Here is a 23,116-nt window from a genome sequence, read left to right as displayed (position 1 = left end):
TAAAGTAACTAATAATACTGTACTAAATGCATTTGTTTTACAACTTGCTTCTGCATGTAATGCACTCGGTGGAACGACAAACAAGTGAAAGAAGGCACGACCATGCACCGACGGTATGATCACGTGAGCCCCAGTATGTCGACCGCCCAGAAGGCAACGCCCAAGGAATGATAGCCAGGCAGAGTGAACCTTGATAAACCAATGAAACTGGAGGCTTGTCGAAAGATAAACTGTGTCTCGGTACCATTCGTGCTTTCATCTTGGGGTGTCGCCAGAGCTCGTGAAGATCCCGAGTTTCGCCAAACTCGACGCATCCTGCATAGCACCCCTGCTCTGTTTATCTTGTCAGCTTCAATGGTATCTGGAGTTACCCTGTCTTTGTTCCTTCCTAGACAACACATTTATCAAGGAAAGGCTTGCACGTTTGGGACTCGCAGAAAAGGATGTGATCAACAAGTGTTCCCCCTGGCCCGTACCTGTTATTGGGAGCATGTTCCATAAGGCTCTCGTTCAAGCACCTATACCGGTTTGCCTGATATATAGGTTCCTGTATGACAAGGGAATTCGGTACGCGACACCTTCGTCGCAAGTGGCATAAGGTTCCTGATGTCTGACCAGGCATCCTCGCACATTGTTGTGCGAGGATGCACAATGGGGCAAGTTTCTTTGGGGCCGAGAACACGATGGTTGCATTCGACTGTTGTCCAATTCTTTTCAGATTGTGGGAAATCTTGTGCATGTAAGGCAATACAACAAAAGGCGACCGTTCACCAAGCAACGGATTCGGATAACATTGAATTTCTGATGTTAGTTTCCTGGAAAGCTTCTTGGCAACAGACACTTGAAAATGCGTGAAGTAACGAGCATTAGACAGCCTCTTCGAATGCTGTTTGAAACTGTCACTCATCATGTGTGTGCACGATTTTCGGAAAGCATTTTGGAAACACATGCTAATTTCTTTTTTGCAAGTTTTGACTGCGCAGAATGATATGGTAGCACAGGTTTGTTACTTCGTGGTTGGTGGGACCAGCAAATGCGATTAGCGTGAAAGGTGAAATTAAGGTCTAAAAGTCTGGTGTAATCATTAATGGGCAATTCACTTGTTAGAACACGTGGATTAAAACACTCCTTCATGATGGTTAAAATGCTTAGAGCCTTCGACTCTAGTGAGCTGGAGTCACAGTTAACAACGATTAAAAAGTATTCTACAAACATAAACATTTTTATTATGTCCGTGCCACCTAGGGTGACTAACAACAGTCTTGTCATGTTTCGCTAAAAATAGGTTACCTAAAATTAGGGCGATGCACGATCAATACATATCCCTTCCTTCATGAGGTAACGTTTTTAATTTCAATGAATGAATGTTGACAGCAAGTACATGGCTAAACGTTCTACAAAACTGCTCGCTGAAACATCTTCTGCGTTCTTGAAAGCGGCACATCCGAACTCTTCAATGCACTCCTCTACACAGCAGAGCAACTTCTCAATCAGCAAAGAATAGTAGAGATCTTTAATATGCACTGAAAATCAACCATCCTTTCACCAGACTGGGTTCAACCAAATTCTAAAAGTTCTTCAGAGTTCATAACACTAAAAGGATCGTCTAACTTTAAAAAGTACACCTCGCCTTGTAAATACTTGGAAATAACTTTTCTCCATGTGTCATTTTCCGATAGGATCACATTGAATGGGTCTACCGGTTTCTGGGTGCTGGCGCTGAAAAAAAAAAACGTCTAAAAAGTCATTTCTTGTACTACGTATTTCGTTACCACCTTGCTCAGATTCAATTTCTTGCATAGTTTCTCTTCTTTAGCTTTAACTTTTGGCGTGACCATTCCTTCCCCACATTCAAAAACAGGCCACAGCTTCATGAGCCTTAGACTCGTATAGGTCAAAGGAAAACACAGCAAAACCTTCTTCCTTTTCTGCAGGAATCACCGACAGGCCCTGTTCCTTGATGAAGTTCCCGACGCACTTGAGAGGTAGCTTGGAACATCCTGGCTTTGAGCGGTACAACACGTCGACTCCTTTTGATATGCAGCGGTCATGTGTCTATTGCGTTGCACTCTGTGACACTTGGCGTTACCAGCTTGCTCAGATTCAATTTGTTGCATAGTTTTTTATCTTTCACTTTTGACGTGACCATTCCTTCCCCACATTCAAAAATAGAGGCCGCAGCTTCATGAGCCTTAGACTTGTATAGCTCAACGGAAAACGCAGCAAAACCTTCTTCCTTGTCCGCAGGAATCACTGACAGGCCCTGTTCCTTGATGAAGTTACCGACGCACTTGAGAAGTAGCTTACAACATCCTGGCTTTGAGCGGTGCAATACGTCGACTCCTTCGGATATGCAGCTGTCACGTTCCAATTGCGTTGAACTCTGTAACACTTGGCCTATCATCAAAAGCAGTTGAGGCGCTGGCGTCTTCGGTTCCATAGCAGACTTCGTTCGCAACGAGAGAACCTGTGAAACATCTTCCGATAGATCCAGAGGCTCTAAGGTAGGTACGCGCTCTTTTCGGCTTCTTGGAAAGGTCTTCCCGTAGTTATGCTAGATATGAAAGGCTGACAAGAACAAAGTGCGAGGATGCATGGTCAGACACCAGGAACCTTACGTCACTTGCAACGAAGGCGTGTACCGAATGCCCTTGTCATGCGGGAACCACTATATCAGATTAACCGGCAGGTGCTTGAACGAGCGCCTTATGGGGCTGTATACTGAAGCGTTCGCCTTCCGGGATAATTTCGCCGCCGCGATAACCACGTTCAATAAATCAAGCGACTGCATACCCATGACGTCAGCGTGCACTACCAACACGCGCTGTCGAACGCTTCACATCGCATGAGAGAGCGCAGCGTGCGAGTGCAGAGCTGCTCGGGTGTGTTGCTTTCGAGTGTAGTGGCCGCAGTACGGGTTCTGCGCACTGACTACGTTTGGTTACGGCCCCTTTAGGTAAAATAAATTTAATAGGGAAATGCGAAACGTGTTATTTTAAATTAATCAACCAATATCGCCGCGAAATAACGCGTGTAAGACGCCACCAAAAAGGCTACTATAAACTATCACCTACATTATCTCTACAACACTACACCACCAACCGAACGCCCAATGATGCCAAAAGACATGCTCGTTTATTCAATGTATGTCGATAGCACCCATCGACACCATGATAAAATGACGTAGGCCAGAACTGCTAGCAGGAGCTGTGTATTTTCGTTGTTGCTAAAAGCGCCAATCAGCGTGCGCCGTTGGCGGAGGCGTGGCCAAGGCGATAGTTTCGCGGAAGGCAAACGTTTCAGAATACGGGCTGTGGAACACACTCGCAAAATCACGTACGGGCAAGTGTGAACACTTGCGGATCACATCTTTTCCTGCGAGTCAAAAAACGTGCAAGCCGCTCCTTGATAAATGTGTTGTCATAGGAAGGAAAAAAGACAGGTAAGTCGAGAAATCATCGAAGCTTAAAAGATAAACGGAGCAGGACGCACATGTGTGAGCACACCTTCTATTTTCCTCTGCGATAAAGAGATAACGTTTCAGAGACGCTGATACCGGTTGTATAAGCGATATGTCCTCCTTCGGGCGTTTAAAAGTAATGTATCAGAAAAACAACATTTGTGGGAAGTTAGCGCTGGTACTGTTTGTGTGTGCCTGAATTGAACAGGCAATGTATGTCTGTTTTTCTATAGGGAAAGGGGCCAAACAAAATCAAGAAAGTCCGGCTGGGCACACGAAATAATGTTCTAGCTGTCGACACAACCCGTGGAACCACGCTGGAGAAGCTACGACAGATAACAGATTTGGGCAACTTAAAGTACGACCGGTCATACCTATGGGGCCTGCACTGCAGGTGCGATCTACGATGTTGAATTGGCAATTTTGAACACGGACCTGCCAATTCTGATAAAACCGGCATACGAAAGAGTGGTCACCGCGCACACGTGCCGACTCGGAAACAGCCTTTGTGTGAAGATAGTGTTCAAGGGGGACTCCATCCCTTCGCACGTAAAGGTCGGTCATTTCCGACATGTCGTACGGCGGTTTCTCCCAAAGCCACTTCAATGACACAAGTGCTTCAGGATCGGGCACGTGAAGGGCGCCTGCGCAAACTCCACAATGTGCTCCTGGTGCACGCAGTCACACACAGTAGATGTCTGCCGTGCAACAAACTTTAGGTGTGGCGACTGTGAAGGCACCCATGAAGCGACATCTAAAGAATGCCCAAGAATTAAAAAAATCGAAGTTCTGAAGCAAATGGTCAGGGATAACTCAACCCACAGAGAAGACTCAGGAAAGATCCGACGTCGACGGCGTCATCGACGGAAACGATCAAGACAGGGTGGAATTCGTGCACCGCTTGCGCCAACGCCATCATCTTCAAATAGAACGCCCGAGAGCACAAGGAGGCCTCAGATGGAAAAGGCTGCCTGCTTGGAAGAGTGGCCGGTGCTCACAAGCTCTCAGTCTTCTAAGGAGCCTGTACCCTTGATGCTTCCATCGAAGCCTTCTTCTGTTGGTGAGGCTTCAACAGTGGACTGCCAAATGAATCCGGTGCTGCGATTCATTGCGAATGTCATCAGGGCTATGCTGACAAGCATTGACACCCCATCTGCTTCAAGTGGGCTACAAGTGCTCGACGAGCTGAGCCCCGTCGTAGCAAGCCTTGAGTGTAGCCATGACTGACAATCCCCAGTAATTCCGTAAGGAAGTCACAGAAGCGTCCATCCTTAAGTGGAACGCTAGAGGTCTAAGATCTCGCGTCGCCGATTTTAGTCAATTTTTCCTCACTAACCGATTTTCAATCATTGTCATCTGTGAACCAAGATTATCAAATGCATTAAGACTATCAGGCTAGGCGACAATATCCTCATCAAGCGAAAGTAAAAGTAGCAAGGTCGTCGTGTTTATTCGCCATGAACTCACGTCGTTCAACCGGTGCAACCTCATGACGACAATCACTATGTGTGCATGACTGTTAAAAATAGGAAAGTCACTTTTGCACTCTTGGGGGTGTATCTGTGTTCATCAAGTCGCTTTGACACCAAAAGACTAGAAGACATCTTAAAAACACAACCTGGTCCATGGATTATCACCGGGTACTTCAACGCACACCATACCATTTGGGGGAGCTCAAAGGTTAACGCGACCGGACTACGACTACCTTCATTAGTTTCCAATAATGGTCTCTAGCTGCTAAATGACGCGAGTCCGACATTTCTGCGGGGAATAATGTACAGCAGCTGCCTCGATTTGACTTTCATCTCCCACCGCCTGGCCACACATGTTAAGTTGTTTTTTGGACATTGAACTTCACGGAAGCGACTACATCCCTTACCTCAAGATCAAGGAAATGACTAACACGTATACGTCCATCACGATGCGAAGAATAGATTGGACTGTCTTTAAATCCCAGATTGAGGACGCTTGTCACAAAGGCCTCTCTTGTGGACTTCAACAAGCTATCAAGAAAACGGCACAGACAGCCACACGCACACAGACGTGTTCTCCAAGGTATTCTGAATTCGACCTGAAATTGGAACGGCTTCGTGAAATTCGCCATCGTGCTGAAAGAAGGTATCCACGTACTAAGTCAATTCAGGATCTAAGAACAGCCCGGCGAATCCAAAAGAAGATACAACGCCGCATGGATAAACTAGAGGCTCAGTGGCGGTCGAAATTGTGTGCGTCGCTATATCCCTGCAAACCGCTATCCCAAGTATGGAGAGCTGTGCGAGGTCTACGTTCTGTTCCGGAACAGCGTTTTCCGTTTAAGGCCCTAGCACTAACCAGCGCCGAGAAGACATTGATGTGGCGGAAGACTTCTGTGTTATGACTGCGGGCCGGCCAACTCGCACAGGTTCGCTTACATTGAGCCGTATTCCAGATTCACGAGATTCACGCATGCATCTGCCTTTCACGACGCAACAGCTTGACGCGGCGCTCACCCTATGTAATCGGTTGTCGTAACCTCGTCCGGATAACATATCGTACCGTATGCTATGTCACCTTGGTGAACGGGCACGAAGTGCGCTCCTTAATATCTATAACGAGTCTTGGCAGGAGGGCAAAGTTCCTCAAGATTGGAAGATCAGCCGCCTGGCACCGCTTCTTAAGCCTTGCAAGTCTCCCTTAGAGATTACTTCATACCGACCAATTGCACTGGCAAGTTGCGTTGGGAAAGTAATGGAGCGAATGATCCTCGTCAGATTTGAGTGGTACCTTGAACTTTACGAAATCTACCCAGACGCCATGGCTGGCTTTCGACGTCGCCGATATTCTATCGACAACGTTATCGATCTGGTAACCTATGTTCAACACCGAAAGACGTGTAGAGGTTATCTGTCGCAATGTTTTTAGATATAAAGGGAGCCTACGACAACGTTCCTCATGACGCCATACTTGAAGCATTGGAATCGGTGGGTCTAGGCGGTCCATTATGTCGTTGGACACGCAGTTATTTGCATAGGCGGACTCTATTTGTTAACACTGAAGATAGCCCAACCTCGCAATATTATACGCACCATGGGTTTCCACAAGGCGGTGTCTTGAGTCCCGCGCTTTTCAACCTTGTACTCATTGGTCTCGCGGAGCGGCTTCCGAACACAGTTAAAATATCAGTGTACGCCGAAGACATCTGCGTCTGGGCATCTGGTGTGACACGGCCGCAAGTATGCACAAGGCTTCAAAAAGGTGCGACGTCAACATCGACGTACCTAAATGAACAAGGCCTCAAGATCTCGTCAGAAAAATGTGCATTGATCGCGATTAGCCGAAAGCCAATGAGATCATACGGTGTCCCTATCGGCGGTCAAAGCATACCTTATGTCAGGACGCACCAATTATTAGGCGTAATCAATGACCGTGACCTCTGATGGAGTCCTCATGAGGCCTACCTAAAAAGCGTGTGACTGATGTTTCTAATGCGTAAGTTTCTTGGAGGAAAAGTCTGGGGTACGTCAGTACGTGCAATGATGCAACTACACAGGACTCTCTTTCTTGGGTGTTTTCAATACAGCTTGCCTGTGCTGACCAACGCCCGCAGAAGTAATAGCCCTACACTCGAAAGGGTCCAGCCCCAGGTCCTCAGAGTGTATCTTAAACTGCTGCGGTGATCGTCAACAACTGAAACAATTGCCTTTGCACACGATTTCCCAGCCAAGACCCATATAGTCATGGAAGCGGTCGGAGCACGCGTAAGATACCTTGCTCGAGCCCCTGCCCATCATCCAACCTCACTTCCAGAGGATCAACCACGTGCATCCTTTGTGAAACAGTCTTTTCCTATCGTGGATACCTTCCATCAGGTTATACAGCTCCAGCAAAAATTCCGTTTCTCCCCTGGTGCTTGGCTCAAGCAAAGGCTCGGCTAATGGTACCAGGAATATGAACGAAAGCCCAACTCTCGTCTCCAACACTGAAGCAGCTTTCACTGCTCTTGCTGTACGAGAGATACAACGAGCATCATCATCTATATACTGACGCTTCAACCATGGTGCATAGGTCTACAGGATCGATGATCTTTTCTGCAAAACCCTCCACCATAAAGATTCGACCATCTCACCAGACTACATCGACTGCCGCGGAGCTTGCTGCTATTCGTTGTGCACTTCATGTAATTTCTGATGAACTACCCAAGAAATGGAGCGTGTTCAGTGACAGCAACGCTACTCTTCATTGTTTGGTTTCTGCCTTACGCCGAGGACCCCACGAACAAACTAGTTCTAAAAAAAGAGACTGCTGCTTCACCACCTGGTCCAGCAAGGACACGGCATCACGTTACAGTGCATTCCAAGCCACTGTGGCATAATGGGCAATGAACATGCCGACGCAGCAGCACGATCTGCACATGAGGAGGGCTTGCAAGACTCCATTCCATTCTCAAGAACAGACGCTCCAATGAAAATTCGTGTGCTTGCAAATGAAGCCATCAGAACTTTACGGAACATACCAAGCTTGAATCACGCACGTCCACACCGACTGGAGCCATCCCTTAGACTTCGACCCCCATTTGGACTCTCTCGACTCGAGACAGCAGTACTATGCCAACTGTGGCTAGGTGTCACTTACACAAGATATTTCGCCTTCCGAGTAGGTATGGACGACAGCGCGGCTTGCAGTTACTGCGGCAGCGAGGAGACTCTCGAACATGTACGTTGCTACTGTCCTCGATCAGCGCGCACCGGCTGTCACTAGCGACCGCGCTGGCACGCCTTGACGACAAGCTACTTTCAGAACAGTCAGTCTTGGAATGCCCACATGACCTGTCGTCACAGTGAAAGTCGGTCAAGGATTTGTTGACCTTTTTAAGTGACAGTGGCCTATTAGAAAGACTATAATGATCCCATTCCGTTCCTTTTTCATATTTTTTCACGCGTTTATTTTTGTCACACTCTCCTTTCCGTCTTTACTTCCCCTTTCACTTCCCCTAGTGCAGGGTAGCAAAGCGGTGGTTTTACCTCGGGTTAACCTCCCTGCCTTTCTCTCATTTGTATCTTTCTTTCTCTCCCTCTCGCTCTGTCTCTGAATTTGACTGTCTCGTCTTCTGCGCGCTATTCGTTGCTATTCAAATTTGAGCCAACGTTGATCCTCTTTGGCGATGGTTGGATTAGTCATGGCCCCGTCGAGTGCGTGCACCTGCTGCCGGTGGACTTGAACTTAAATATTGACACGTGTACTTTATATCTCTATCAGGCGACCGCGTTTCACCACCTAACAAATGTTATCGCACTGCGCAAGACACGCCTGCATGTATCGGAAGTTTCTTGAAAGTTATCGATGGTTCTATCCGCTGTCTGTTTTTACCGAACGTTGTGTTCTCTGATCTCATTGCGTGACGCGAATGGTAGAACTTTGTGGAAGACACCCGGGTCCCAGCGATTAGTCTGGAACATTCGACTATTGATGTATGAAAGCCGAAGCGCTTGACCCGCTGATTAGATCTTGACGTTCGCCGATTGTGTTCGCCATTGTCGCCGTTCTTTCAGTGTAGCCTGTCTTCGTGGGCACAGGTTCACGCAATAAAAGTTAGTTTCGCCGTTCACAGTATTGCTACTGTGTTCTTTACTCGTCACTGCCATGTGACAATAAAAGCAGTTAGGACGAAGAAAAATGACCGTATAGTTTAGTTCTGGCCCTATGGTGATTTGATATCAACTACTCCTCGCTTCTCACGGCGGCGTACACAACAAGCGGCAAGCGGCGAAAGCGCTGTGCCAACTGCCATCCGTACGTCACCGTTCCCGAAGGCTGTCGGCCGCATTCGGTACGTAGATGGGTCGGTCTGTACGTGTTGTTACGCTGAGGCATTTCTTACTTCCAGAGAAGTACTGTTTACCTATGCGTCAGACGCGAAATAAGATTGGGTGCATTCGGTGCAACAGCGGAAAGAACCGCCTCGCTCAGTTAGATACGAACTCTGTTAGCAAAGACATCCGCGGTCTCGCGAGAGAGCAACACGGCCGATAAATGAGAGCTTATGCAAGCACAGCTTTCTCTAATAATGCCTCATGTCACGAGCAAACTGTAAGTATGATGAAGTTAAAGAAAAGCTAGAATCGGTAACATCAGCCGGTAGTACATGTGTCTGGACTGTAGACCACAGTTGACGTCACCTAAATGGCTCTGCCGCTCATATTGACTCGTCTTCTGCTGGAACAATGTGGCTCATATGCGCAGATATGCATGTTTTAGTACGTTCTAATTGACATTACTTTATATAAGCGATGCGCCGTTTCCACAATATCCGAAGCTAGCGACGATCTGCGGCTGTAGATGTCGATGTAAACAAATGCGCCACTTTAGCAAATCTGACGTGGAAGGTTGCGCTCGAAGACTTCTTGAATATGCGAAATGTTTGATGAATATGTAAAAGGAATACAAAAACAAGGTGCAATGGCAGACATCAGCGACAACTCCAAGTCAGTCGCAAGCGCAAGCGGAACTCGGTGTGCCTTTATAGGCCGCACTGCTGCGCAACAGCGCACTGAGGCCTGGTCGCCCTGCAGTCGGTGACTGCTACATGACTTCAAGGAACAACGCGCTGCCCCGAAGAAGCCATTAATAATTTATTGCAATCTACGAACCGCACAACCGACGCACACTCGACATGGGCGCGGGTGCACAAATCATCCAGCGGAAGCTCGGGCACCCTACCAAAACATTTCCAGCGGCAGAGGGCAGCACACTTTCATTGGTGGGCGTGGCCCGCTCTTTATCCACACCGGGGCGCTCGCACCCGAACTCCCATAAGATCTCGATAAAAATTCGCATAAGGGATGAAGACGGTGCCATCTTTGAAGGAGACGATGCGCTGCAGTATACCAGAGACGTTATTAGGGTTGAATTCGCAGAACGAAGGCCTAGCTCACATCCAAAGGAATCCAGCAGCAACAAAAAAGCCTGAGAGATCAGAATTTAACATAGGAAAGTTTTAGTGGAATAAAGAAGAAAAAATGTCCCCAATTAGCACCGCCGCAGGACCCGACGAAATCTCAATACAGCTAAACAATGATCTCGGTCCAAAGAGTAAGGCACTGCTGACAGATGTTACACAGCAAGTGAGTAGAACGAAGGAAATTCTCGTTGGATAGCTTAAAAGCAAGATGAACTTCATTTACAAAGGCAAAGGTGAAAAGGATAAGACGACCTCGTACACGCCAGTTACGGTAACGTCGGTTATGTATAGAATGGCAATGCAAGCCATAAAATTAGAGCTGCCGAAGTGAGTGGTGAAAAACGATGTACTGAGGGAACTACAGAATGGGTTCAGACCAGGCAGACGCTTAGAGGATCGTATGTTTGTATAACCCAGTGCGTAGAGATTTCAAAAGCTCAGAATATACCTTTGTGAATAGCATTTCTGGTTGTTAAGGGAGCCTGCGAAAACGCAGACAGGGAATCGTTATGGGATAGTCTCAAGTACGAAGGCACAGATGGCAATTTTGGGGAGCTGCCGAGGGAGATCTATAGATACAGCCGATAACAAATTGCATGGGAAGGCTGAAAATATGGTGGAGAAGTGGAAAGTCACCGAGGACTTGAGAAAGGATGTCCTCTGTCTTCATTGCTGCTCACGCTTTATGTTAAGCGCATAGAAAGACGGCTGGAAAACAGCAAATTAGGATTTGATTTATCATACATGCGTAATGGACAAATGGTGCAACAGAAGGTCCCTGGACTGATGTATGCGGACGACCTAGTGCTACTAGCTGTTAAAACACGTTGGCGGGTTAGTTGGTTAGAATCCATGGTAGTGTGTATACGCGCGACTGGACGAGGACGAAGAAAGAAACAGATACACAGACACAGTGCTGTGTCTGTGTATCTGTTTCTTTCTTCGTCCTCGTCCAGTCGTGCTTATACACACTACCATGGCTACTAGCGGACAACGCAAGAGATTTACAGATATTTGCGAATATGTGTGGCAACGCCGCAACTAATTTAGGCCTTAAGCTTAACACAGAGAAATAGGGAATTATGATCTATGACGAGACGAGTAATTACGTGGTGTCAATTCAACAGCACGTCATAATCATATTCAAGCAATACAATTACATCGGCGTAGGCATAAACGAAGGAAAGACTTACTCAAGCACTCACCAATATACATTGAAAATAAAGGGGAAGCAGATTCAAGCAGTAATGAAATAGAGCATTTTGGGGCCACAATAAGTATAGGGCGCTGCGTGGAACACCGAAAGGAGTAATGGTTCCAGCGTTAACGTTTGCAAATGCTATTTTATGCTTAAAATCGGATATCTTGTCGGGGCTGAAAAATAATCAAAGATCGGTAGGCCACTTGTCTTTGAGAGGCCGCGGCAAAACCACAAGTGAGGCAGTGCAGGGTGACATGGGTTGGGCTTCGTTCGAAGTCAGAGAAGCGTAGAGCAAAATTAGTTTTGAAGAAACACTCAGGAACATGGATCAAAATAAATGTGCGACTGAAGTGCCTGCACCTGCAAAGCGTGGACACAAAAGGGGGGAAGTGGTCAAAAAAGTTGGCAACCAAGTACAGGGTAATTCAAAGTGTAGACAGTCAACCACGGGTCATCAGAAAGAAAGTGAGAGAAACAGAGACAGTATGCAGAGAACGGAAACAAAAAAGACCATGGAAATTTACAAGAATACGAAGAACGAAATTAAAAGGGAAAATCTGTAAATTAACCCAACGCGAAGTTAGTTGCTATTTGAGGCTGTCATGGTGCGGCATTCTTCTGGTCGGCGAAGCACCGATCAACGGGCGCCAAAACGTCGTGGGAATAGAAACCGGCGAGCAAGACGGGTATTTTCGGCCACTCGGACAAGTGGCCGAAAAATCGACGAAAGGTTTAAGATTATTTTTTCTTGTTGCTTGCGCGACCGTGACACCCCGGCAGCTTTTCGTAGGAACTCCTGCATATTCTCTGCCTCGCTCGGACTGAGAAGCTTGCTAAAACGGCAGGGATGCGAATACCCCGAAATATGGGGTGTGTCTGTACAATCCCATGTCCACGAATCGGTGACAGTGTATGTATGTCAGAGGGTTTGGCGCCGTATGGCCGACTGGCGTCGTTTCTTCTGTGTTTGTGAATGGACAGTTGAGGCCCGCCACGGACTCGAAGGGCGTGCGTGTGTGCCAACGGTTTAGGTTAGGTCAGTTGCGAAAGTCCGCTTCGGAGGCGGCTCCGACTCGTATCCTTTCAGAGAGGTGGCGCTTGCGTCGCGTAGGGATTTAGCTTGTATCGAGCCGCCGGCTTTCGGCGGGCGCGTTCAGTGCGTTTCTTAATCGTCTGCGCTGTCTGTCGCCGGCCTGCGCTCAGAAAAGTTGGTTTGCTGATATCATGTACAGCAGACTTGCATGTACAGAAGAATACAACTTCCCAATCTTGAAAGCTGTGTTGAAACAGCGCAGTTCACATAATTAGTGAATAATCTCTTTGATGCCCTAAATGTGCACCTGCCATATTTTCGGATGCGAAGCTCATAAAAAGAAATTGAGGTATGCAAAACCAAGTCAGTTAAAGCGATAGCGACATGCTTTTCACAGGAAATAATGCTTTTACGTATAATGGCAGTATGAATTGTAGTAAACACTAGCTAAGTAAACACGCTTGGTGCGGCCTGCGTAAATATAAGCGAACAGAAAGAACTCAGTGACCGCAAGAAACCTCGGTTGGAACTTTAATGTGACGTACCAAGCATGAAAATTGCTTGTTCAAACACATGTGCTGTTCATGGTGCGGCTTCCTCCATTATTGCAAGTGCGCCATATTGCAGAAAGTAGCGCAAAATAACTTGTTGACATCTTACTTTCTCGCGCACTACTGATGAATGTTACTTACTGGTTTACCTTTAAGTTAGTCCAACAATTCCTTCGACTTGTAAATGTGACCGAGCCGAACATCAGAGAAGGAACCGTCATGTTTGCCTCACAAGTGACCATGGAGTCTCTCCGAGTGGCACTCGTGTCTATCTTGGATCTGACCAGAGACATTCATTCCAAAGGAGCACACTATGCCCTGAAACGAAAACTCAGCCAGGACCCCTTGGAGGTAAGAAATAAGGAAGCTTTTTGAAAGGCTACGTAAGTTGCATGTCTGTTGGTACAGGGACGCAAGTGTTTCGAAATGTTTCAGAGACACAGACGTCATTCCAACTTTATTTCTTTCAGATATTTTCGCAGTCACTAGATGTTTTGGAGGGGATAAAGACCACACGACAATCATGATTAACAGGGAGTGGCGGGCTAGTTGGTGGTCTATATTGGAACGCATCATGTAACCGCGCAAACGACAACGGACGAAGTGTTCTTGAAATTTTCCGTGAGAGCGTCTTTGGGTTGAGTTTCACTTTTGGGTAGCCTTCACATGGACGCCTACAGTTCCTAGACATTTGCATTTTTATTGCTGGATTCCATGGGTGCTGGATGTATCAGCCTCGCTCAAAAAGAAGGTATTTTAAACTACCAGTCTGCCGATTCGAAGCTTATCAAAAGGGGAATAGGAAAAAACTGCCTGCGTGCTGCTCTTGATAAGTCCTGCCAGCATGAAATGCAACATAGCGTGTTTTTACAGTTGCAAAGACTGCACAGCGCAGGATTTCGGTGTGAGATGGTCACTTCGGTGCTAGAAGCCCTTGAAAAGGAAGCGCGCGGTCCATCAAAGCTCCGCCCAAGCGTAGAGCCGCAACGCCGGAGACCTGATGCCATCCCATACTACCACCAAATCTCTCACCGCCTCAAAAATGAGGCTGAAAAATGTGAAGTCACGGTGGTTTTCCTAGTGCCCAAGAAACTGGCGGGCATGTGCAACATGGTGCAGGGAAGGAAGAAAACAAATGAATGCAGTATCAAGCGTGTTGACAGGGTCGTCCCATGCAGAATAGGGGTAGTGTACCAGATACCCCTCTCTTGTGGCAACAGCTACATAGGGCAGACGGCACGGTGTTTAAACGTCAGACTGCAGGAGCACCGCGCAGGGGTACAAGGATTGGCGGGGAGTGGTAAACTGGCTGACCATTGTCGCCACTGTCGTAATTGCACGCCTAGGTTCCGCGACAAAAAGTTTTGAAGATGTTTGCGTGAGCCGAGAAATATATGAAGCTTGCTGTATAAAAATGCAATCTGGCAGCTGCATAAGCAGCTCTTCAGTGTCACTAATTGAAGAAACGTTAAATTATTTACATACAAATTTGTACCACTCCCGCCCGCATGCCAATGTCGAGTGACGGTTTTCTGATGATTATCAAGTGTGATTATGATACATGTATATCCGTGCTTCTCCTATGTGTTTCGTTCGTCCGTTGTCGTTTGCGCGGTTACATACTGCATTCCAATATCGACTATCATGAGCTTCTCCCGCATATACAATGCGCTTTCACCTTCTTCTCGTTTTAGTCATCGTCTTGAATTTCCATCTCCCGCCTTCCCCTGTTTTCCTCACGTATGCGGATTTTTAAGTCTGTACACACCTATAAAGACTTGCACCACTGGCAATGTCCTGGCAGAGCTGACTTTCGTGCTTGCTGCTGTTCAAGAAACCAGGTAGGCAGGAAATAAAGAACGGCTGGCAACACAGGAACAAATCCAAGCTGTGGTCAAGATAAAGCTGCCGAAGCTATATACTGCTCTAAAGAGTGACCAGGCAAAGGGAAACAGTGTATCACATCATGGATACAGCATGCCAGCTGCACAAGATTCCGTTGTGTACTATTTGTGGGGCTATCGCGTACACACTTTTTTGAAACATTAGAAGTGTACTGCATGCATCAGCAGTCGTCGGGTACAGAGTGCCCAGGAGCTAACATATTTAGAAACCTGGAAACTAAAATCTCCACTCTACTACAAGAAAACATTCTATGCGTGCACACCTTCTTGGATATCCTGCATTCACTCAAAAGCTGCGGTATACAAGGAGATGGATGCAGTACTCCTAAGAACACTCTAACTGCAGAACTGTTGCAGTCCTACATTGTGTTGCGAATGCATTTCGCTGCAAACTATGCATGCAAACAGCTGACTGCCTGTGGAGCTATTGCTTCTATGAGAAGGAAAGCGAAGTTGATGTAAAGTGTTAATTGACTCCTTGGTGCAAAAACTCAGCCTTGGCACTTGAATCTTTTCTAAATGGAACCTATTAAAAGTAGAATATTGTCGGTATGTCGTGTATTGCAACGTGCTCTAATTTTTCTTGTTTACTTCCTCCTTCCCTCTACTTGTCTTTTTCGTAGCTGGTGAGAAACATTTAATGAAAGCCAAGATGAGTGCGTACGTGAGGCATCTTCAGATAAAATGTGCCGTTGATGTTAGGTATCTCAGCACTGAAGTGTGCTTACTGACGCGAAGCACCGCACCATCGTGGCGTTCAGTCATACAAGACTAGCAGTGCGGCCTTCGTATCCCGGTTATAATGGTAGGATGATTTGTAAATATATTCTCAAGCTTAATTTATGCGATGGTTTAAACATGCATATATGATTACTGATTACTGATGAGAAGTATGGGAGAGGCCTTTGACCTGAAGTGGGCGTTACCAGGCTGATGATGATGATATGATTACTATAGGCTCGTGTGCTAGAATAGCGCCGTAACACCTCGGTATCGACCCAAGAAAGAGGCACGGATCAGCCCTCTTGAATGCAACAACACAAGTTATCCAATATTGCGCAGGGACTGTCGCAGCTTTTATTTAGAAGTTGTATTCAATTAGCCCTCCTCTAGCAGCTTTAGGGGAATTTCATTGATGCGAAAATGGCTTGCTTCAGCTGGTCCACATGGAGAAGTAGCCACGACCCCCTGTCGCCAGTCATAACCAACCGCAGCGCCGCCTCTGCGCTGGAGACGGGAGCGACCCGTGCCGTCGCCGTGATGACCGCGCGCTCTTACCCAATTGACCTGTGTGTCTGTGCGGTGCAATGCAAGTACGTCACATGGGTTGCCAGATGACCCCAGCAAAGTATAGCCAAATGATGTCAAAATGTAGCCCAAAAATATCTATACTGAGCTTTTTTCTGAGCTAAAAGTAGCCAAAAAAACATAGCCAAAACGTTTGATGTAGGTGTCTTGTATATGTTGTAGATCGTGTCGAAATCTCACCGCGTATTTTCGGCTCAAAAATTAGTTCCGCTGCACGCAACCAGCACAAGACTGGCCCCAAGATTTGCGTAAAGTATTCTAGTGAGAGCATGCGACTCAGGTGTGGATTTGGAGACCTCTTATTGTTACAATGACCCGAAGGGTTTCTTTTCCGATTTACTCGTGACGTTATTCACGTGTACTGAGCCACACTCTGAGCTAACTTTAGTTGCGCCTCGGTGTACCCGAGGCATTTGTCTATAGTAGTCAGGCAAAATATTGCCAGCTCTAACCTCGAGGGTCAGCTGTTCACGATCGCGCGCAAAAGAGGTGGCCCGACCTTAAGGAATAAGAGAGGTATGCCTTTCCTAATTTTGACTCATAAAATAAACGTGTTCTTTCTCTTCCGCTCTCTTTCTTTTCCAATTTACTCGAAAGCAAATTGATGCTGAGTTAGCAAATGATGCTGCTTGGCGACATACTGGACTCTGGAGAAAACTTCAAACCATCTCGCATTTTCCTCGTGCGAAGAAGCGGCAGTTGGGACTGCAGTTCGCCTTTGTGTGGGAACAAACTTGACGAGCTGCTGTTCCATAACAGAGGAGGTCAATTAATATTGTTATGTGCAGAGAGGAAGTCTAAGCCGAGGATGATGTCGTGGGGACAGTGGGCGATGACTGTGAATAGCACGATTGTTGAGCGATCGGCGAAGGAGACGCGGGCGGTACACATACCAATTACGGGGGCTGATCCGCCATCGGCGACACGGACAACAGGCGTCGTGGCGGGCGTGATAATTTTCTTGAGCCGGTTACGAAGGTCAGCGCTCATTACGGACAAATGCGCTCCAGTGTCTATGAGAGCAGACACAGAAACACCGTCGACTTGCACGTCAAGAAGGTTCAGATGAGTGGGCAAAGTCAGTAGAGGATTTGGCGGCGTAGGGAGCAATGCAGCGTCACCTCGAGGCGCTGCATCGTCTAGTTTTCCGGCTGGGAGCGGCGTCCGAAGGGAGTCGGCGAGTAGGAGCGACGGGGCTGGGGAGAGCGAGATTGTCGTCGTTGGGGCGAAGGCGAACGAGAATAGGGGCGGTTCGTTGCAGGAGAATCAGTGGCGGCATTATCGGAGCGTGCGGCATAGGGACGAGAAGGGCCAGCTGAGGGGCGAGAGTAGGCAGTATAAGTAGACCGGATCGGGGAACTCCAGCGACTACGACAGTACCGAGAAATGTGCCCGATTCGATGGCAGTGGAAACAAATAGGCTTGTCGTCAGCAGTGCGCCATTCAGATGGGTTGCGGAAACGTGGTGGGTAAGAAGATGCGGGACGGGGCGAAATCGAAGAAGCCGGGCGGGTATCAGGGCGATGGGCCGAGCAGGTGGTGTGAGGACCCATGTTTTCAAACTCCTGGCGGACAACTGCCTGGATCAGTGAGACCGTGACTGCAGATGTGTTGGTGGGACTGGAGTCGAAGGCAGCCGGATAGGCGGCCTCGATCTCACGCCGGACGATCCTGGTAACATCGGCAGTGTTGTTGGGACGAGGAGCGTCGGCACAGGAAGATGTCGCTGGGGTGTTGGGCAGACGGGCAAACTGCTGGTCAATACGTCGGCTTTTGGCGAGTTCCAGGCGGCGGCACTCTTTTATAACAGCATCCACCGTGGCTACGTTGTTGCAAACGAGCAAGTTGAAGGCGTCATCGGCAATGCCTTTGAGGATGTGGGAAACCTTGTCTGACTCAGTCATGTGGGTGTCAACTTTGCGGCACAGAGCCAAGACGTCCTGAATGTACGTGACATAGGGCTCTGTTGACGTCTGCACACGGCCGGAAAGCGCCTTCTGCGCGGCAAGTTGTTGACCGTAGGGGTTGCCGAACAAGTCTCGAAGCTGTGTCTTAAGTGAATCCCAACTGGTGAGCTCATCTTCGTGCGTGCGATACCAAACTCGAGGTGTGCCACCGAGGTAAAAGACTACGTTGGCGAGCATAATAGTAGGGTCCCACCGGTTATTGCGGCTGACGTGTTCATAGAGGCTGATCCAGTCATCGACGTCTTCCCCATCGTGGCCCGAGAATACGCCAGGATCACGGGGAGCGGGGAGAGTGATGTAGGTCGGCGAAGTGGCAGCAGGTGTCGGAGCCGGCGGAGTCGGGTTGTCGTCACCGGGAGCCATGAAGGAAGGCTCGACGTACCGTCCACTGCGAAGCTCCGTGACGAGGTACAGAGAACGTCCACCTCCACCAGATATGTTACGTAGGAAGACGCAGACGAAAAGTTATGTACAAATATATTTACAAGGAAAATAGGCTGCGCTTGGCCAAGAGGCGACAGCCCGCGCAAGCTTCTAACCGTCGTCGTCGTCTTCACACTGCTGGCCTTTCGTGATCGCACACATTGTGCCGTAACAATATTTACAGTTTTAATTGCCACCTGCATTACGGCGCTGGCAATAATCCAAGTGATATTAGTATCGAAGAGAGTTGAACTGTGAAATATTTAAACATGGATTCGCTGGTAAGATTCGTGCAATATAAAAACGTGTACTTCAGTTTTTTTGTAAATGCAGGCACGAATGAGTGTGTTGCTAAATTTCTGAGGGAGGCAGAGTGCCGTACATTCAGTGCGATAAAAAAAAGAATAAAGAAATTCAATACCACTAGCGGACATGCAAAATCGACTTACATGGGTTGCGCACGGCTGTCATGAAGTTAACTAGAAAGTAAATCCATTTGTCTAACAAATCCAAGCACTATATATCAAAACAGGTCGTCAGCAGAACACCATACATACCTTTACGAACTAGCAAGAAATCTTTGCCCATCCACCACTGCGGTGTGTGCAACAATGATAAAATATGGACGTAACACTACCGCAAGCACTTGTTAGGTATATCGAACGCTTTTGTTTCTCATCACAGCTGGAAAATACGCGTGAGCAAGTACACTGTAATGATTAGTATGACAAACAAATAGGAACTACAGCGATGATCAAGTGCATGCATATAAAAGTAAGTCATAACCGCAATTTACCGTACGCGCAAAGATTAAAGAACAAAAATTGTCGCAGGAGTACGGTATGAAAACCGACGAGTTATAACTTGACGTTGGCAAGGCGATCACTCACCGACCTTTTGTGAGCAATTGCCTTGCCATCTTCGCTCTGAACGAACATCAATTTTCACATATTTGCAGAGCCTATCATTGTAATATTAGGCAACGGTCAAGAAGTACCATGAAAAAAATCACAACTTTCACGCAATACGTAGGCGCTTGACTAAAACAACGACGAATAAAAACATTGTGTAGAGTCCAGGTTGATATTTCTCACACTGGGAATTTACGCAAATGGAATAAATACACAATCTAGCCCCATTTTAATTATTTTCCAGTGCCACTTGGATCATATAGAACTGCAGAGCTGAAATGCGACAGAAACTTCAACTATAGTCGGGTACCAGTTTAGAAAAAACGAGAAGCCCCACCCAGATCACCGAAGCGCGACAGCCGATTGCCGTCGCGACTGAAATAATCCCGGTCAAGCAACCATTCTCCTAAAACGCGTAATTCTCGGTATAAATATTTTGATGACCGGTTTAGTTATGCTCTCGCGATTGGAATGCTACAGCACATGCAGGATCACGGGGAAAAAATAACCGCGTGCCTTCAACAACACTGCACAGCATCTGCTTTTTAGCTCCGCTGCACGGGACAAAACTACCAAGAGCAGCTCTACACGACCTTTATGCTGATTTACACGGACACGGCACATTTACTCATTTCCTACTCGTTTTCCGAACTTAAAATGAATAAGCTGCTTAACAAATACTTAACAAAAACAACGCATTCATCGAAACCATTACAAACCTGGGACGAGAAGACGATCGAGGCAGGAAAGATACAATAATGCTCCATTCCTTGCGTGAAATAATTACTCTTGGTTTTAAATAGCGGAAGAATAATATCTTCCTTCGTTTTTTTTGTTTTCACAAACTCATTTTCGAGAATGTGATAGCTTCTTTCGTTCCTTTTCGTTCTTTTTGGAAGCCTGCAGTCTCGCAAGTTCTCGTATCGTAGCGCCAGCGATGCTCGCTGCAATCTTTCATCGCCGGATTACAGCTCAGAATAAACGCACGCAGCAGAAATGGTGCAGCGCAAGCTCGCAATAAGATTTGCGCCATGATAGACCACTAGGAATAGTTTGGGAATTCACTATGACGAGGGGCACGCGCACACGACTGACGCAATTCGGCCCCGTTCGAAGCCCGGGCGGCCATCTTCGCCATCGGCGGGTTCACCGGCCGTCCGGCTCGTGATGTCACTCTAGAGTGCACGCCCATTGGTGGAGGCTGGTGTGCATCCGCCTTGGAGAAGTAAACGATCCTTTCTTTTTCTCACGTTGTACCCGACTGTAGTTCTTTGCAGCCGTCGACACTCTCTGGCCAGACCAAACTTAAGTTGAAGGAGAGCTTGCAGTGTCTCATTCGACATGCGGCTTGTCAAATCATTCTTTCTCAATGAAAGCTGGCTCAACACTAGTTCGACAGCCGCGTTTCAACTAAGCAGTGAAATAGCGACGAAGCAATATGAGACAGCAGGGGTAACATTGGATTTCCGGCACTGTATTTCGCGTTCCTGATGCTTGGTGATGCTTGGTGACACTAGAGCAGAATATTTCGTTTTGATCGACAGTCGAGAATACTGCGCGTCGTTGATCATGTACATGAAAACAGGAATCGTCGCGTTTCCAGTTTAAAGCCACTTGCAGGTTTTTTTCGTAAGGTTACTGAGTAAACATAACGCGGTGATTTGCGGGAAAACCAAGCTATAGGCTTTGAGGAGCCCTTGATAAACATTGAAGGACCACGGGCGAAAATGCCTCGCCAGGACATGCGTGCGAATACTTGAGCTGTTGTGCAGCTGCACGTAACGGTTGGCTGCATAGCAGTCGGCAAGGAATACGTACTCGACATTGTCAGGCCCACCGTTTTTCTTGCTGAACTGGCAGCACATGGCTACTAAACAACAGCAAGAAAACGAATAGCGCTTAGCGCTGGAATGTCGTATAAACATGGCAATAATGACATTACGCGATCCCCCCAGCTCCGACGTTACCTAAAAGCCCAGCCTTCGAGATTGCCTGCATATCTTTGTAGCAGCAATGAGCTTTGCATGGTTCTTCGTAAACCACCATTCCAAATTTAGTCAGTGTTGACGTATGCCATCATTAGTTTTCTTTTGAACTCTGCTTAGTGGACCACCGTTAAGTGTATTTTTGTGCGGTGGTAATTTTTATATCAACCGTTAATTTCTCGTTCTATTTCTCTTGTCGTCATCATTGATCTATATAAAATGCATGTTTGTTAGTGTTCTTGTGTTTCCTTTAATTCATGTATCGTTGTCATTCGAGAAATATTTTTTCTCTCTTTCTTCCGACTCTGACTCCTTGGCTATGTTCTCTTGAGTACGGAACGATCAACCGGCTTGCATATCCCGTCGACGACTTCGCGTCGAAGGCGAAAGGCTGACAAGCCGTGACAGAGGCTCTGGCTGGTTGCCTAAGGATAAAAACATACCGGAGCAAATATTCGCAACTAGATGATGCATCTGTATGCTGCTGCAAACATCCGGAGACAACTCACCACATCCTCATAAAATGGAAGTGGCTCGAGTGGCCAATCGCGAGGCAATTTTGCACGTATTTGTGTTATTCTTTCAGGCTCGGAGGTGCGGCAGTGGCGTAGAGGTAGAACATCCGCCTCACGTTGAAGAGGACCGTGGTTCGAATCCCGGTGCCGCGTAATTTTCCACCGGATTAAGAAAAAATCCGCGTGTTGATAAAATTGCATAAACAGGCCTAGAGTGTGGCCTGATCCCAGTGACCAGAACCGGTAACGCACGGCCTCACCAGAGCAGGATTTGCCCCCCTGGTGCAGTACTTGGCCAAAACCTCCTATATGAACACAACGAACAAACCCCGGCCCTCAGCCCCCAGCAGCTGCGAAGTAACTGAGCACGGCGGCGGTGAGACCTGCGACGCAGCAGAGGGTGCTAAGAATCCCTGGTTCCGGACAGGCCGCCATTGGAATCTGAACCTGGCAACGTTTCACGCTAGAACGTTATCTAGTGATGCTAGTCTGGTAGTGCTATTGGAGGAATTAGAGAGCAGTAAATGGGATATAATAGGGCTCAGCGAAGTTAGGAGGACGAAAGAAGCATATACTGTGCTGCGAAGCGGGCACGTTCTGTGCTACCGGGGCTTAGAGGAGAGACGAGAATTAGGAGCCGGATTCCTGATTAATAAGACTATAGCTGGTAACATACAGGAATTCTATAGCATTAACGAGAGGATGGCAGGTCTTGTTGCGAAACTTAACAAAAGGTACAAATTGAAGGTCATACAGGTCTACGCCCCTACATCAAATCATGATGACCAGGAAGTCGAAGCTTCTATGAAGACGTGGAATCGCCAATGGGTAAAGTTAAAACAAAATACACTATACTGATGGGTGACTTCCATGCCAGGGGAGGCAAGAAGCAGGCTGGAAACAAATCAGTGCGGGCATATG

The 23,116-nt window shown here is 47.3% G+C and overlaps 1 protein-coding gene across 5 annotated transcripts in view; it reads right to left on the bottom strand.

Moving 5' to 3' along the window:
- Positions 1–23,116, bottom strand: part of LOC135916819 (uncharacterized transporter YutK-like) — a 511,079-nt gene that overhangs the window by 134,970 nt on the left and 352,993 nt on the right. The window lies entirely within an intron of this gene.

Source organism: Dermacentor albipictus, chromosome 1 (genome assembly GCF_038994185.2).
Source record: "Dermacentor albipictus isolate Rhodes 1998 colony chromosome 1, USDA_Dalb.pri_finalv2, whole genome shotgun sequence".
NCBI classification, from domain to species: domain Eukaryota; kingdom Metazoa; phylum Arthropoda; class Arachnida; order Ixodida; family Ixodidae; genus Dermacentor; species Dermacentor albipictus.
Note: the sequence above shows the minus strand (reverse complement) of the source record. Positions and strands in the feature narration are given on the sequence as shown.